At 39.4% G+C, this 18,367-nt stretch overlaps 1 protein-coding gene across 2 annotated transcripts in view; it reads left to right on the forward strand.

Annotated features, from left to right (window-relative positions):
- Positions 1–11,669: 11,669 nt before the first annotated feature.
- Positions 11,670–18,367, forward strand: part of trim2a (tripartite motif containing 2a) — a 36,907-nt gene continuing 30,209 nt past the window's right edge. Inside the window, exon 1 of one of the 2 annotated variants that reach the window (XM_028605181.1) lies at positions 11,670–12,120. The gene's annotated coding sequence lies outside the window, so the exon portion shown is untranslated. The remainder of the gene's footprint in view (positions 12,121–18,367) is intronic. The other variant, XM_028605198.1, reaches the window with a different exon arrangement.

Below are 18,367 nucleotides of genomic sequence, written 5' to 3' on the forward strand. Positions count from 1 at the left end.
ATGTCACTTTTCTTTTTTTTTTTTTTTTTTTTTTTTTTTTTTTTTTTTTACAAATCCCTGGTATAAATCATATTACTACAATATATAAAGTCACAGATTATAAGACAGTGTATACCAATTGTGGTATCTGTTGTACCTTGTGTATGTATGTGTGTCTGTAGTAAGTAAATGTGTTAGAACTCCTCCATAGTATCATGGAGTAGACATGCACGTAGGAATTGTTTCCTGTATACTCGAGGCTAATACACGATCAACGCTAATGCTTTGAAAGAAAAGCACTGAACGCGTCTGAAACAACACTGACATAATCATCAGTCACATGATTGTTTTGACAGCCTGGTCTAATGTTTCTACTGTGAATGTAGTCATCTCATATGTTCTCTAGGCCTGCACCTCTCTTGACTATGTTAAATTGCAACAATAACTGGTCATAATTCAGCCTAGCCCCAGTTTGTGCCTCCTGTTACATTTGCGTTACAGAGCTAAGCAGCCGTTATCCTGAAAAATCTGAAACCCAGACGGTTGTCCAACACTGGTAACACTACTGCTGTTTTGAAGGCACTTTCAGAATTTGTAAAGACTCTTATAACTAGAAGGGCACTTGGAGAACACAGCTCCCGCCAAAGCCTCGCCTTATCTCGCAATGTTAACGTAAGTAAATATAATTTGTGTTTCCCCTCCTTTCCAACATGTAATGCTTTCTTTCTTGGCCCATGCTACACCCTTTCACCAAGTTTCATGAAAATCAGGCCAGTAGTTTTTCTGAAGTCCTGCTGACAAACAGACAGAGACAACAGAGAAAGAAAGAAAGAAAGAAAGAAAGAAAGAGAGAAATATTCTGTCCGTTGCACAATATTGAAACATTTTAGCCAGTGTCCCAAGTTGCAACTATATTTCTAATGCAGGTAGCCGGAAATGACATGTCATTGCTCATTTGTATGTCACGAGAATGATTTTATGGAAATAATACAATGTAACATCAATATGGACGTAAAATAACTGACAAAGGTTATAGATTTTGTTTCACGTCGTACAAATTGAGCATGAACATATGTCATTTGCGGCTGCCATATTTGTTTCTTAGAAAGAAATACTCCACTGCACAATTATGCAGTGTTTAAAGCAACACTGGAGCACCTTTCCGCTTCGGTCCCCCTATAGGTTGGAAGCGGAATTGTCCATTACCATTACCGTTACCATTACCATTATTCTTATGTCTCATTCGAACTACAGATCTGCTACCCGAGCTGGCAAACTTGCACCAAAATAATGTACCTTAAAATAATGTTTCCAAAATCGTTTAAGTGGTTCATCAACTCGTAACAGGGTGAACGGCACTTCTGCATTCGCTTTGCGGCCCTCTATCGGCTGTAACCGCACTATGCAAGTTTGCCAGATCTGGTAGCGGATCTGTAGTTTGAACGAGACATAATGAGACATCACAATAGCAGTAATGGACAATTCCCCTTCCAACCTGTAGGGGGACCGAAGAGGAAAAGTGCTTTGGTGTTGCTTTAATTTCTCAAGTTGTGTAAATGTTTCCCCTAATCGAAACATGGTAGCCGAAAATGATTTGTACAATGTGAAACAAAATGAAAAATGTTTTATATGTCCATATAGCTGTTAGCCTACATTGTGTTGTTTTATATTTTCATACAAAGAACTACTTTTTAAAGATGAACTGATTTCTTATCTCCATGACTCAAATGTAATGGTAGTACATGAGAGGCACAGACTGAGGCTTAATACAGCCCTGTTGACCATTTCACACCACTTGCCTTTCAAACTGCATTGTGCCATTGCCTTGATGGCAGCAACACTCACGACAGTGCATTGCCTTAAAGCTTAATGTAGCCGATCCATCACCAGTAGTAACTGCTCGATCGTAAAAAAGGAGAGTAGAAATTTTTCCTACATTCCATCCCACCGAGCTAAAAAACAGTGACTCCGCTGGTTAGTAATACGCTCGTAGTGATACACTTTGTACATAATGTAAAGACATAGTATTTTTCTGACTATCAATATGTTTACATAGCATTAAGAGTGAAGTATGTGAGCACACAGATATTTCAAAAATGATCCAAGCATGCATATCTTGTATCAGAGCCCTGCCCTACAGTGCGTTGACATGCGATGGGTGTCTTCCTCTTCCTTGTAATGCAAATGAAGTTGATGTACCGATGACACAAAAGGCCCAGTGTGACGTGCCACTGTGTGTGTGTGGTCTGCATGTAGCCTAAATTGAAACAAGTATCAAGTGAAGTAATCGAGGGCTGCAACTAATGATTACTTTCCTTATCGATCAATCTGACTGACGAATACTTTCTTCAATGGGTCCATAAAAAGCCAGAAGACAGTGAAAAATTCACAGAAGCCAGAGTAGACTTATTAAAAATGCTTGCTTTGTCCAAACCCAAAGATATTCACTTTTTAATTATCGATTTGATTGTCAAAATTTGCTGATTACTTTGCTGCTGATTGGTTGGTTGGTTGATTGATTGATTGATTGATTGATTGATTGATTAATTAATTAATTAATCACCTACTGTAGTTCAGCTCTTTACTTTTTAAATTGAGTATTGAGTATATGTGTCAGGGAATGCTACAGCTCATTAATATTTTACTGCTATTCAGCCTAAAATACAATCAAAAAACATCTTTAATTTGAGCGTGCAAATTCACTTTGGAAGCAGCAGTTTTTACACGATTGAGAGCTCTGGAAAAAGCTAGTAAGTGGACCTTGAGTAAAGATTGGGAAAACCCCATTCAGGATTGGTTTAAGGTATATCTTCCTGTAAACTTAAAATCACACAGATTGTATAAACCTTCAAACCAAGGAATAATGTGTCTTTAGCCTAAACAATACATTTGTCTCCGTACAAAGTTTAATTGTGGAATCAACTTTTTTGTTTACATTTGGATTATTTGGAACGGGCTGTTCAAAGAAAGAACACACCAACTTAATTTGCAACTTCAACAGCTGTATAGATGCGATTCCTCCAACCTGGACACAATGTATAGCCTACAATCAGTCTCAGTCTTCTGCACTGTCTGTCCTCAGAGTCGTCCTTTGTGTATCCCACAATGCACGCTGCTTGCACCTTTTTAACAGCCCCCGAACGTTACAATGGGTGCCCTTTTACATTTTATCTGACTGGCTTACAGCAGCAGAGCTGCTGAGGAATTTGAATACTTACTTGCCCTTTTCGTCACCACTTCCTTGTTACGGGATGGTTACCATAGTAACAGCCCAAACATCAATTACGATTGCTTACTAACGGCTCTGTAAACCTGAAAGGTCATGGCATCTGCAAACCTAATGTATAGACGGTATTGTTTCAAGTCACTATGCAAAACGTGCTCACAATATGTGACTTAATATTATTTAGAATTAATCTTTTTTTTTTTTTTTTTGCCCTTTTTAATTCATTACCAACAGAATTGCTGCTTCTCTAGTAGTATAAATATGTATTTCCTTCATTTATCTTTCACCAAATGATTAAATGTCCCTTGTTTTGGCATTAATTTACACCCAAGGAAGTCTTTTGCACACTGGAAAGGAATGACTAGTGTGTGTTGTTTTTTTTACCATGTGATGAGAACCGTTGATGTGTCTGCTGTAGTTTAACAATCCATGTACTGTAGGTGCTCTACCGCTCTGCTTGGTCTGAAGCCTCCCAATGAAAAAGCAAAGACTGATCATATGATCATCTCTGATCACTAGGCCACAGGGCTGCAAATTGTGACGTTACTCTTCTGCAGTTTGGATTTCTGATGATGACATCCGAGAAATAAATAAAATTCACATGTTGCTGTGTAAACGGAAAACTTGTTCCGGGTTTTTCTTTATCCTAATTGTTTGTCTGTCTATTTAAAATAGCTGGTTTACTGCAGTCTTGATGCCACAATGTGGAAACTGACTTCTAATTTCAAGCTTTGCATTCCCACTATAATGCCCACAAATCACAAGAAGTTAGTATTATTTAAGATAAAATGAATATGTAAAATAAAACTAAATAAATAATCAAACTGTGTTGACAATTTCTCCTCCAGATTATTGTCAACTTTGTATATGGTTTGGTTTTAAACAGGCAGATTTTATATTTGCAAGTTATTTATAGCGAAACACTCCAGGAAGCAAAAGTACAAAAGCCTTTACAGCAGTAGTGTCAAACTCGGTTTCACTAAGCGCCACATTGGAAAATAAGAATCGCATCAAGGGCCAGACATTTAGAGTTTATTGACATGTTTTCATTTTGACAAAGTCAAATATCTTTGACTGTATTATTGCATGTCTTATGAAGCCTTCTCCCTTACAGTTTGGTCGACATAAAGCCCTAAAAAAGTCAGCAAAAAAGTTCCTTAGCCATCATAGAAAAAAGGCCGAAAAGCATCGGCAAAATTGGGCTGAAATTTATCGTGAACCTAAATTGATATGTGTGCCGGATCAAAATCTGCGAGGGGCTGGATCTGGCCCAGGGGCCTTGAGTTTGACACACGTGCTTTACAGTCTATGACAGAGGTCTTCAATGTTTTTCAAGCCAAGGACCCCCAACTACATATTGTATAAAATAAAGTTACATATTAAACCAATGCATATAAAATACTAATGGCTGGCTCAGTGACTACCTTACCTAGAAGCCAGTAAACCTATGATCAATGTGATTTTTTTTCACAAATGGGCTGATTTATATTTGCCAGTAATTTGTTGGATTCATGTTAAGACATTTAAAAAACATTAAGCTTTCCAGGGTTGCAAAGAAACTCCCTTCATTAATGTTGCCTGATGATGGTCTAGTACCCAAACGTTGCCTACTATTACATTTATTTTTTGCAAGTTAGACAGTGTGCAGGAGTTTCTTTGCACTTAATTATCCCCCTCCGACACACCTGTCTCAAAATATTTTATATTCATTCTTTCAAAAAATTTACAATAATTTGGTACCCCCCCCCCTTCAGTAACTCTGAGGCCCTGGACCCCCTGTTAAAGAGCTCTGGTCTATGACAAAAACATAGAATCGGTGAACCTCAGCATCTACACCAGCAGAGTGCAGCAGAGTATCTCGGGTGCCAGCAGTCCTGTAAATGACCCTCTCAGCTACTTCTCTGATTTTTTTCTAGGTTTGAAAACGCTACTGTTTTGGCTGCTACATTTGAATATTTTACAACGGTGTGTGTCATTTTGTTGTTTTTGGTTACAGTTTTTGATTTTATGCTTTGAGAAATCTCACAGAACCCAATGTTAACATCATGTGAAACACAATGACCTTCAGTAAATGGAGAGACGTGACTTATGTAGAGGTATGTACATAAGAGTGATATGACACTGTCATGAACACATGACACTGTCATGACACATGAACCCTAACCCTAACTTGTCATGACAAAAAAACGAATTAAAGAAGCGTTATGTCATAAACGTTTATGACTTATTTATAATGTTTATGACACGTTCATGACCGTGTCATGTCACTCTTATGTAGATACCTTCAAGTAAAGTGTAACCCTTTAAAACAGTCACACTAAAACCAGAAAAGGCAAAGCAGCTTCAAACGGTTTGATCTAGAGTGAATACACTAGAAACACAGTATACTGGTCACTAGGACCAACTTTTATTTTTACATTACATATAAGTTACTCTAGTCCTCTGTAGTTCCTTTATAATACTGTTCATCGGCCTTCTGTTGTTTACCCATCGTGTTCTACATTCAAAGGAAATCTTGATTTTGAATTGGTTTAAAAGGCCTCAGTTTTTTTGGTTCAAATACTATAATCAATGTTTTTATGCTCAGACATTACAGACTGTAATGATTTTAGAGACTGTAAACTACAAACAGACAAAGTGCACCTCAAGGAACATCTGCTTCCTTAATAAAAGCAACAACAACAACAACAACAACAAAACACTGTTCATAATGTATTACCATAATTGTAACATATTTGGATCTATTAGGAATAAATTATAACCATAATGGACAAAAAGTATGTCTGGTTATGCTTAGTACTTTAGATATAGGCATATATGCTATGGGTTTAGCTCAAGTCAAAGGACTATTTATTGTATAGCATTTTCTTTTTATTGGTTTACACATATACAAATACTACAGATTCATATACACAAAATCGATAAAAGATGTGATGGAGAGATAAAAATGGGCAATCTCCAATGCATAATCGAAAGAAACTAAAATACTGAAAAGGAAAGAAAGGGGGAAAAAACCAAAAATAAATTACAAATGAAATTACACACAATATCAAATTAACAGAGTACAAAAACAAAAGGTAAAAATAATATGAGAACTACATAGGTTGTTTACAAATCCCTTCCATAGGGGTAAATAGCATAAGATGTCGCGACTTGGCACGTTTATCTCGAGATCAAAGTTGCTGTGCATGTGTGAGGGATTATGCTCCTCTCAATCCCTCCTTATCCTGCAGCTCAACCTAACAGCCGAGGAGTAGATTCTTTACTTTCACTCTGACACTGCTGCAGGAGGCAGCCACGGCTCTTGTTTTGGATTTTTTGTTTTTTTTGATTGATGAAAAGAGCAGCTGGGGGATGTTCTGCTGCTCGGCAAGTACGTCACGAAACAGACAGCAGGGATCAGACAACAAGCTGGACAGGAAGGAGTTCACAGCAACACGGCATCCCTAGAGAGAGTGAGTCACAACTTCTGTCTGTTTTATGAGCCATTTTCAGTGCACATTTACTACAGCAGTCTGCTGGGGGGTAGAAATAATAATAATAATAATAATAATAAAAAAAGCACATCTTCTTATGGTCAATTTCAAATGATTCAAATCTGAATGTTGGTATGTTTGCAGTCAATTGAATCTGACATCAAGCATTGGCAACCAAAATATGGAATTGTAAAATGAAAATATGCCCCCCCCTCAAACAAATGAGGCTGTGACCTTTTTATAGCAACGTTTTTATCACGCAATCTTGAGTTCACGTGAGTTCATTCTTCAGAGACGGTTTGCTGTGTAACACCAGGTGACAGTCTCCTAAGAGTTTTCTTCCAGTGTCCCTTTGATAACCTTACTCCCTGTCACTTTAAAAGGACACAGTGTCACACCCAACCACTCCTGACCTTTAACAAATACACCATTTCCACATAAATGTAATGCCAACATGCTGGGATTTAGTCTCATTCTACCACAGCTACAAGGATTATCTGTGTGAGACCAATTGAAATACAACACCCTCTTTGTAGAGGACTGTCCAGACTGTACAGTACAGGCAAGCCAAATCATCCGATAAAAAACATGCACTTTGAAATGCTCAGGGTGTCTTTTTTTTTTAATAAGAATTTAGGGACAAAACTAATTGTCAATATTTTGTCAGTGTGTGGTGGAGAAAAGCTAACGTTCACTTTTTCTTCTGTCTTCAGATCTGCATGACAGGAACACGTGGTGAAAGTCAAGCCACTTAACTGACCCCCGCAGACGCAGAGAGACAGAGAGAGAGAGAGAGAGACGGGACGAGACAGGGAGAGCAAACTGGAGGAAACAGACATGGGGTGAGACACACACACTGTAGTATTTTACAGACTGCATTCATGTGCTTCCCTTTTCTGTTTGGACACTGCTTCTTACCCATTGGGTTACAGTCAAATGTCTCTTTAGAGCTGAAACGATTTGTCTTTAGGGGGTGGCAGTAGCTCAGTCAGTAGGGAGTTGGGTTGGGAACCGGAGGGTTGCTGGTTCAAGTCAAGTGGACTGGTAGCTGGAGAGGTGCCAGTTCACCTCCTGGGCACTCCCAGGTGCCCTTGAGCAAGGCACCGAACTGCTCGGGGCACCTTTCCATGGGCAGCTCCCTCACTCTGACATCTCTCCATTAGTGCATGTATAGGTACTGAGCATGTGGGTGTAATGTGTGTAATAACAACAGAGTGAACAACATTGTAATTTCCCCTTGCAGGATTAATAAAGTATATTATTATTATTAGATTAGTTGCGCAACAGAAAATGAATCAACTATTTTGATAATCAAATAATCGTGAGAAGATTTTCTCCTCCCGGCTTGACAAACAGCAACAAAGGAGGCAGCACGGCAGCCCAATGGTTAGCAGTGAAGGTACCGGGTTCGAACCCTGCTGGTCCCGGGCCTCTCTGTGTGGAGTCTGCAGGTTCTCCTTGTGTCTGTGTGGGCGCTACACAGTGGTGGTAGAGAGTAGGGGTGGGAATCACCAGAGGCCTGACGATACTTATGTCACGATACGATATTTAAACATATTGCAATATTCTGCGATATATTGCAGTTTATTACCTTTTTTCCAACTTCAAATTTTTCCCAATTTCAAATGATGTCCCCCAAAAGGAGACTTTGTCAACATCTGTTTTATCTAAAAAAGATACATTTCTGTAGCCTGACGAGCCAGACCCACATCAAGATGTTGGGTCTGGGAACTCACCATTGGCAGGGCTCAATCCGAGGGGCGGGATAAACGGTTGTCTTTCACATTTCCTCTGCACGCAATAGGATAGCGCTACAACCAACCAGGGCAACAAAGATTAAAATTTTGCCGTATCCAGTCGGCAAAACTCCGAACACATCTCCCTTTTTTGAGAATGACTTCAGTGCTGTTCTTTGTTCTTTTCTCAAAGAAAAGCTTAACTCCAAGACTCTTAACTTCCAGAGTCTAAAGCCGATTCGAAAGACTGCTGTTCGCCAGCAGCAGCCATCTTCTTTGTTTTCAAGTAGCAGGGAATTCATGCGGAACCGTCACAACTCTGCCATCCTAATGTTAAGCCCGCCCACCGACTCTATACACGATGTGATTGGCCTGACCAGAATTTGGTTTTTCCAGCTCGCAAGCCAACGGAGAGTTGCTAGACTGACCCTGGCTGCAAATTACATTTGCGTCTAGATTTCTAGGCTAACAGTTCTCTGTTTGTTCATCTCACTTCTATTCTATTTTATTGCTGCAAAATGGGATTGTCAAGCAGACAAACTGACCAACACATAATCTAATAATAGATTGATACTTGGAGTCTATGTATCGATACAGTGTTGCCACAGAAAATATCGTGATACTATGCGTATCGATTTTTCCCCCCACCCCTAGCAGAGAGTAGCGCCCAGTGTTTTGGAAACGATTGATTGGTTATTCAGAATATAATCAGCAGGTTATGTGGCAATGAGAATAATCGTTGGTTGAATAATATTTAGATTTACAGTCAAACAGGTATTGTTTTCAGATTGGATCAGTCCACACGTGATCATTGCTGCTACGAAAGTTAAAGTTAAATATTAAAGTACCACTTACTGCACCAAAAATGGTCTCTGTAAGCATTTTATCAAAGCTACATTCAAACTCAACTCCTGCCAGTCTGAGGACTTGAGGCTAAATTTACATGACTTATTTATTCAGTTGTTTTTCATTGAAAGCTTCTTAGACACGGCAATGAATAATAAAAGTTAAAAATGTTTTTAATATTAAGTCCCATAGCGTAGAGTAGAGTTAGCCTGCTTCCCCAAAGAAGGGAAGAGTCAGATTTGCTGTTTCTCCTGGATACTGTACGGTACATTTAGCAACAGCCGTCCCTAATAACTCTTTCACTCTCTGAAATCCCCCCTAATTACCATTTCCACATCAAACTTTCATTGCAATTTGGTCCTCAACATATGTTGACAAAAGAAGTTGGTCAATTATTCAGCAGCCATTCACAGGACTCTGGCTGCTAATCCCGCCATGCTCTGCTGGAGTAATGGCAGCAGCAGGTGCAGGCAGAGGTGAACACAGCAGGATCATGAAATCATGGTCAAACTCTGGTCTGAATATTTGGGTTTAATTCTGCAGTATAGGCTGGAGCTGCGTTTACAGGGTCAACAGACTTTTGCGGAACATTGTGCCGCAAGATGCATTGACTGTTACATGTTGCTCCTTGGTGCTACGATTTGATTCTTTATCAAAATCACTCGAGGCAAGAAAGTGGATTATTTTCACCCTCACATTCAAAGTTAAAGAATGAGTATTTCACAGTTTAATTTCTTGTGTTTGTGCAATCTGCTGGTGTGGATCTACACTGTTTGAATGGACTTGAAGTGTGAGTTTTAAAGCAGTTATTGTAGGCTACCTGTTATAAGTTATAAGTTATAAAAATAAAAAAAAATAAAACCACAGAGGTGGGATGCTGAAACAAACAGAAATATTTGCAGCGAGCCTGCGATTGTGCACTGCATGCTAAGCAGGTGGCCTTTGACTGAGACACACACAGCGCATTGGTTTTTGTAAAATAGTTGTGAGGCGTTCAAATGCATCAAGATCACCCCCTCCCTCCCTCCCCCACACATCCAGACAATGAACCTCATACCGCCTTTTTTCTATCACACAAAATCTTTAATGGAAAAGGAATGCAAATAACTTGTTTCTGTCTTTCTTTTCTTTCTTTTTTTTTATCTGAAAAGAGTCTTTCATGGACTGCTGCATAATGTAGGGTTGTCATGGCAACAGCCTCCCTTATAAGAAAGGATGGGGCTTGACTGGAAACCACAGTTACTATACTGGTGCTGGGATGTCCCATCAGAGGTAGAGCCGGTGCTGCTCTACTTCTCTTCTTTTTAGTTCTTGGTTATCATAGATACACAGATTGATAATAGCAGTCTCTAATAAGAATTAGATAAGACTACATTTGTCTGTTAGATATTAGGTCACAGCTGGCAGTGGGTTAGCTTAGCACAAAGACTGGAAACAGCTAACCTGGCTAAAGAGAGGTAAAGATCAACAGACAGAGGTCAGAGGTGAACAAAAGGCCGAACAGGCCGATCATCAGTGGTGAGAAATGGATAAAAGATCTCATGTGACTAAGCATGCTACCTATCGTAACAGCAAAATTAGGCAAAGCCTCAGAAAGTCCTATGTTCTCAAAATTCTCACACAAAAAGCCTCTTGATTGTAATGTTATTAAATACGATGATTATGATAAAAAGATTTGCATATGACATGGTCATGTTGGGAAATAAAAACAAACGATTCACTGAATTTGTTCTCGGTAGCTCACCTGGTAGAGCGTGCGCCCCATGTACTAAGGCTCAGTCCTTACCGCAGCGGTCCAGGTTCGATTCTGACCCGCAGGCCCTTTGCTACATATCATCCCCCTGTATCTCCCACTTTCCTGTCTTAAGCTGTCCTATCCAATAAAGGTGAAAAAAATCTTTAAAAGTGGAGATCTCAAACCCCCCCCCCACACACACACACACACACACACACACACACACTGAACCCAAGGTTACGCCCTTGATCTAAATGATGAAGAAATGAACACAGAACATACATTTCTGTATAGTTGTATCTGACTGCAGTGGAATCCAGTGAAGCTATATTGTGTTAGTGTGTGTTGGCTATGAGTGTTTAACACAGTGCATGGTTTAACACAAATATAAATTATTCATATGTCCTCATCAGTGAACTCCCACTTATTTTTTAAACATCTGTTTAGTAGTCACAAGGCATAAATAAATTATCTTTTTTTGTCCTAAGAATATATATATATTCACACAAACCGACACACTTGTCATTTAATAATCAATTAAAATCTCTATAGGCTGTAGGATATAATAAGGAAACATAATTCGCCTATTCCTTAAATTCTTTTTTATTTTTCACAACTTTATTGGAAAAAAAAAACCCATACAACATTTCAGACACGTAGTCCTACTCAAAATAATGATCCAGAGAAACAATAATATAACTTGATATGAATTGCTATTTTTTTCCTAGTAGCCTATAGCTCACATATGACAGGACACAAACTGCCTGTTATAACCACTGAAGGGAAAACCCGAAATAATGCATGGATACAAGGCTATTTTAACACGTGAATGTAATATTGATGAAGTTTTTTTTTCTTTTTTTTCCGGGACTGGATTAGCTCTGAGTACTGACTGCATCCGGCAGCGGTTGCCTTTCGCTTTTATTGTCGGCGGATGGATCCCTTTAATAAGTGAGTTGGAAGAGAGTGGAAGCGGCTTTTAGTTTAGCTGGAGGTGGAGGAGAAGAGAGGGACAAACACAGCACTTCAACTGAAAAGTCCAGTTAAGGATCCCCGGCTGTCATTCTACATCCGCATGCGTTATTAGTTTCCACGCCGTCCCGTAGGAGCGATAACATTTAGGTGAGTGAATCGGAACTTAAATCACTACCAAGTCTTTCTTTAGAAAACCTGAGCTGAGATTTGTCCACATGTTGTCCCACTTGATTCTATGTGAGACGTGCATTAATCCAAAAGTAGAAGGAGAAGACAAAGCTTTTACAAAATGCAGAATTCAATTTTTGGATTAACATTGAATATGCATCGAATGTAAAGTGCAACACTGCCTGTGTGGTGTGCTAATTTATGAGTTCAATAATCCATTTACAGCAACAGCAGGTTCGTGTGTGTGTGTGTGTGTGTGTGTGTGTGTGTGTGTGTGTGTGTGTGTGTGTGTGTGTGTGTGTGTGTGTGTGTGTGTGTGTGTGTTGTGTGTGTGTTTGTGTGTGTGTGTGTGTGTGTGCGCGCGTTTACATACTGTCTTGTTTACTTATTCTTTGATTTGGTGTTTCTGCAGTTTAATTACCATTTTGCCAGTTTAGAAAGTTCGGGAGCTTTTGATCATTTCACTGTGTGTGTGTGAGCATCTTAAATCTGTTAAAACTTGTAATTCTGTGCCTACTGATGCACTTGCTGAGTTATACTCAAGCATGATCTTGTGTATCTAACATGGCTTAGTGGTTTTATTTAGCCTACATAGTTTCGTGTGCATAGACTCAGTATTGATAAATATTTAGGTTTACTATCCGAATATTAGAAGACTTCAGTTCTGCATTAGGTGGAAGTAGCTGCCATTGTATGTTTTGTTGCATATTTAGCTCTTAGTGATGATTTAATGTTGTAGTTGAACTTATGAGTAGCCTACAGTATGTGCAATTAGATTTGATACTAAAGTTGAATACAGCTTCTCCACAGCACAAATAATGGATGATAATTTGTTCATTTCAGCTGCAATAATTGCTGGAAAAGAGGCGTAATTATTACTGTTTGTTACCACCTGTGCTTTTCCCTGGTACGACCAGTCAAAATATCTGATTTATTTGGGAACAATATAGAAACAAGAGTGATCTGATGCTAGCAAGGCTAGCAATATTCAGGCTGAACAAGATTTATTCAGAAAGAAAAACATGTAAAAAAAAACAGATGAACAGACTTGACAGGGAAGAGAAGAAAAGCAGGTGATGCTCATGAATCAAACATGTAAAGGTCCACCTTCCTTCAATATCACGGTCGACAGTGTTTGTGTGTAAGAACTCGGGCAGTTTAACTTTTTTCATTTGCAAGCCAGAAACATTCCTCAAAAGCAGCATGCAGTTGATGTTAATTCAGTGACTTTCATCTCGTTTTGTTGTTAGTTTCTGCAGTATTGTTGCTGTTGATAAGAATCCAGTTCATCTGGGCATGAAATTGTTTCAGCTTCTAAAAAAGAGAGCATAGTTTGGGAACCTCTGCTTTAAAAAGCTGTTTAACGGAATAATTAGAAATTTGCGGAATACACTTAAGATCAATACCACTGTCATATCTGTATGCCTGTACAGGCAAGATGTCTAAGATTTAGAAGTGCTTTTTTCTTCTTTTTTTTAACTTGGGAGAGAACCAGACTAGCTTAACTTAGCATCAAGCTAGAAACAGTTTGCCTCTGTCAGACATTCAAGAATCTTCCTACCAGCAACTCTTAAAGCGTAACTCTCGCCAAAATGCAACCTAGGTTTTTTTTTTGTTCATGCTTGCTCAAAACCTTTCTCTTTAGTAAACTCTGTGTACACGAACAATGTTCTCAGTGCTGAAGTTCATGTGTAGAGACCCTGGTGATACTTGGAGCAAAGTTACATGTTGTGTCGAGCCTTCTTAGTGTTTTAAAAATAGCGATTTTGATGAGATCATAGTAGTGCCCCTAGCACTCCCATCCAAAAGGACATTTGACCGAAAAACGAAAATACGGTCAATCTTAAAAGTGGCGTTTCTGTCCTAATTATGCTTTTAAAAGAAAGTTTGACTCCGGTACATTCACAAAAAGGTTGCATTTTGGCGAGAGTTCCGCTTTAAGGTCACCAGCTAACACTTTGTATCTTGTTTGTTTAATTTGTACATAAACAGTAATGTAAAAATGACAAATTTGTGGATTAAGTGCTTTTTCCCTTTCAGTCTTTCTGCTACGGTAGACTAATCAACTCCTAGTTCTAGCTCCATAGTTCGATATGAGAGTGGTACTTTACCTTATCATCTAACTTCTAACACATTACCCAAAATGTTCCTTTTTAACATTCTACTTGAACACATTTATCAAGTGAAAAGATCTAAACTGTAAAAATTTGAAATTAATTTGAAATCATTTTAGACTGGATAAGTATTCAATTACAGTGATTAATTGACAGGAACAATTCTTTATACATTACTCGATAAAGATATTGTTTAACTGCACCACTGTTACATCACTGTGTCTTTATATAACATTGTTTCAGCAGCACTTCACCGAGCCATATTCATGTCATTAGATGGCTCCATGGATCCTCGTAGATAAACTAAAAGTGGATTAACGTCCCGTTACATTTGCCTGCTCTCTCTGTCTGCCTCTATCTCTGTGTGTGAGAGTGTGTTTCTCCTCCTTTTGATGTCTGATCCCTAGTTGTTTTAGTCTTTGTGACATTAGCGTTGCTTGAATGCAGTAAGTGATTTTGGGAACCGGGAGTAGAGAGTGATGCAATACAGGCTGCATAACTCTCCCACCACTGCAGTACACTGCGCTGTAGCTGCAGCGCTGCAACTGTGGGGCTATTCTCATCCTAACCGAGATGACTCGGTGCACTGGAGTAATGCATGTGAACCTAACCTCACTGTTGCATGTAATAGTTGGCTGATTTGTCACAATGCATTACATGTCATACATCAAGGCTGAAGACTAACTGCTTTTACAGTAGATCGACACTGTTAGTTGATTGCAAATGTATACACTGAGTTATCAGTTTTTGGGTGGACCGCAGGGACCAGCCCTAGGACCTCGAAAACTTTGTCGCTCTGTGACTAAGTGATGAAGTTCCACTATTGGTCGGAGTGTGATGACATAAGGGTTGTTGTTTCCCCATTGGCCATTGCCCTTTCAAAAATATATTGGAGCCACACGCAATACACTCTTTCTGTCTGTTTGTCTGTCTGTCTGTCCTGTCCCATCCTGTGCCGCTAAATAAATAAAGTGAATGGGCAGGTTTGATTTTTCATTATTTAAAACAATGGGTCAATTGAAACTCCAGGAGAACAGCAGGGTAAATCCAGACAGCTAGCTAGACTATCTGTCCAATCTGAGTTTTCTCTCGCACGATTATTTTACAGCAGCTCCGTGTGGAGCTTAGCGCCGCCCATGACAATTGTGATAGGTTTAAAGAAATGCTAATAAACCAGAGCATGTTTTTCTCCCATCCCGGAATGCTATGTGGACTAGCCAGACCCTCCTCTGCTCCGCAGTGTGTAAATGGTCTGGCAAAACGAGACTACTGTATATCAGCACAAAATGTCAAGCAATGCTATAGTCCCAGGTCAGATTTATTCCAGGACTACTGTTGTATAAGATTGTACAAATGTACCAAACAAACTGCTAACTGCGTGTATGATGTAATGAAGATTTGGTTGCCATGAGCATTTGATTGCCCAGATAAAGACAGACGTCGTTTTCCATTGCGAATGTCGACTGGTGGTGGTATTGATGTTTTCCTTCAGCTTGTACAGGGACTGTTGGCCCTGCAGGCTTACTGCCTTGTTACCCTTTAACCTCTTAGGGTCAATGGGCTTGTACCTATGCCTGGTTAGAGCTAATTGATTAGCATTGGTCATCAGCCAGTTTAGTGACCCTTGACTGAGTAGTAGCTCTAAGTGTAAAGGATTTGGAGCAGTCACAGTGTGTTTGTGTGTGAAGGGTTTCTAAGTTTACAGCAAAAGACAACCGTAACAAGAGGCACTTCAGGACTGGTCACGTCATTACTGAGACAGCTGTTTAATCAGTGGATGCTGTACAAACTGTAGCCAAGTCTCATAAAAACACTAGAGTGCCACAATGCATGTGGTATTAAGCCAAAAGGTCACTTGCATTATATTTACAATGTTAGTGTTTATTCTCTCTTGTTTTACTTTTTGTCTTCATTGCTGTTTTTAGCTGTTAGCCCTCTTGCACACTGCATGCGTGGCGTTTCTGTTGCGTGGCGGCTGCGTGGCGTTTTCTATGTCTTTGCACACCAGAACGTGTCTGATGCGGCGCTGCTGCTGCTAGCCTTGTCTGTACACATGTATGTTTCCCATAAGCATAAATATATACTGATTTTAATTACAGCAAAGACAACATCCGCAGTATTGACGGCACAATAGGCTACAGAATATTTCGTTCGGTATTGACGGGTGCAATATTTGAAAATGTATCATTATTTATTATTATTTTTGTAAATTACATTTATATCTGCATTTATGTAAAAACCTAGAGACTTTCAAACAACATCAAAATGTCATTTATTAAATGTATTTGTGTCAAAATGACATATAAAACGTCATTCTGTATTCTATTTTGCCTAGAAACGCCTTGCAACACGCTTGCATGTCGTGTGAAAAATAGGTCCTATTTCTAGCATGCACGCGTTTTCAGCGCGACTCGAGCCACGCCTGAGACGTGCGTGTCACGCAGGCAGTGTGCAAGCTCTAACCTGTTAAAGGTGCCGTAGATAGGATTGCGAAGATCCAGGACTTAGCCAAAAAATTTGAACATCAATAACTTCTTTGTCCCTCCCCCCTTTCCGCTAAAGCCCAAAACAGTCTCCTAAGCCCTTCCCCCCACAAGGGAGAATGAATGCGTGTGCATGAGCAGTGATTGACACGCAGTTAGACACCCCCCCACCTTCCCCAAATCACACTACAGGCTGTAGGTGGTGCCAGAGGAGCCTGATTATTATTTTTATTTTTTATTACCTGATTCATGTAGTTCTACTCAAACTTAGGGTCAGTTTCAGCAAATATACCAGAAAGTTAGTTTTATAAATCTTACCTACTGCACCTTTAACATGGGACACGGACACGCCACGCAGCTGACACGCTCACGCGACACAGGCAGTATGCAGGGGGCCTAAGAGTTGTGATATCTTTAAGTGGAAACAACCTTCAGACTTCCTTTTCCTGTAGCTACAAACACTTCCTATGCTCACAATCACCGCTCTGGCTGTGTGAACTTGTGCTGTATTCTGCTTTCTCTAACAAGAACCATCCTAATGTGAAAGTGGATGTCATGCTCCAGCCAGCAGGGGATATCAGCGCTGCACAAAAAGAACATGATCCACCCAAACGATTACCATAAGCATAACAAATGTACTGATGGTGCCTCTTAAATAAAGCCAGTTTTTTTTATGACTTGTTCCAGCTACTTGATTTTATTTGAGATGAAAAGGTAGAGTTAAAAAACAGGAAGACAAAAACGGGTAGTTCATAGCCACCAGTGCACGGTGTGTTTGTGTCCACGCTCCCCTCTGTTTGTCATTCAGACTGACTGTTTGCATTTCAGATTATTCTGTGTTCTCGCTCCGTCTGTTCTTTTGCATCTTGGTCGAGCAGTTTGTCTTTGTTTTCTCTGCTCCAGGGAACGAGAGACGCAGTAGTCAAATAACACCAACAATCTGGTATACTCTTGTTTTGTCTTTGTTGCTTAAAATCTAATGTTCTACACACTGGGCTACAGTTGATCGTTGGACTCCCTTTAGTTATCTTTCGACATTCAAACTGGTACTGATACACGATGTCCTGAGCAACTGGTTTGTTGTTGTTTTAGCATAAAATGTCACAAGCCATGTAGGATTTAGGCACTGTAGAAACAATTCAACATTTGTATTCATTTTTTTCTGTTTTCTATATTTTTCACGTTTTTTTCTTATTCGTCTTATTCTTTTATTCATGCTCTCAGGGATCAAAATGGCATTATTAATTTGTTCTATAGTTGTGTTGTAAATTGTGTGTACAGTATATTGTTGGAGCTCCTAAATGTGTGGTTGGTTGTGGATTTAAATTCTGGATCTTTAGGAGATATATTCAGCTGGTGTCCTTTACTTTGTTACACAAATAACAGTCAGTCTTCTTCATATACAGCTAAGTTGAAAGAGAATTGAATCATATCCCTGTGTATGCACAGAGCCATGTCCTATGTAATCTAGTTAAGTGGGAGTGGATGTACAGGGGAACAGATGCATTTGGATAATTACTACAAACACAGTTTGTGGCCTGCCAATAAGATTGAGCTTTCAAGACGTGTGTGTGTGTGTGTGTGTGTGTGTGTTTGTGACGTGTGTGTGTGTGTGTGTGTGTGTGTGTG

This window comes from Perca flavescens, chromosome 2, assembly GCF_004354835.1.
Source record: "Perca flavescens isolate YP-PL-M2 chromosome 2, PFLA_1.0, whole genome shotgun sequence".
In the NCBI taxonomy this organism is placed as follows: Eukaryota; Metazoa; Chordata; class Actinopteri; order Perciformes; family Percidae; genus Perca; species Perca flavescens.